Source organism: Diachasma alloeum, unplaced genomic scaffold (assembly GCF_001412515.2).
Source record: "Diachasma alloeum isolate Michigan unplaced genomic scaffold, Dall2.0 Dall_scaffold_00658, whole genome shotgun sequence".
In the NCBI taxonomy this organism is placed as follows: domain Eukaryota; kingdom Metazoa; phylum Arthropoda; class Insecta; order Hymenoptera; family Braconidae; genus Diachasma; species Diachasma alloeum.
Window position 1 is genome coordinate 16,881 of NW_021680790.1, and position 222 is coordinate 17,102.

Genomic DNA, 222 nt, shown 5'->3' on the forward strand with positions numbered 1-222 from the left:
GAAGCAAAATAAAGTACTTGGCGCGGTGCAGGAGATTGAAATTAGATTGATAAGGGACAGGCTACTTGATGGAAAACTCCGCGCCAAGTACTTTATTTTGCTTCTACTGATTTTTTCTCACTTGGCTCATTTCATTTTATTTTCAAAAAAGTAGAATCCCCGGTTCGAAATCTACAATCAAACGACTTGGCGGTTTTTTTCAAAAAAATATATTTTTTTTTG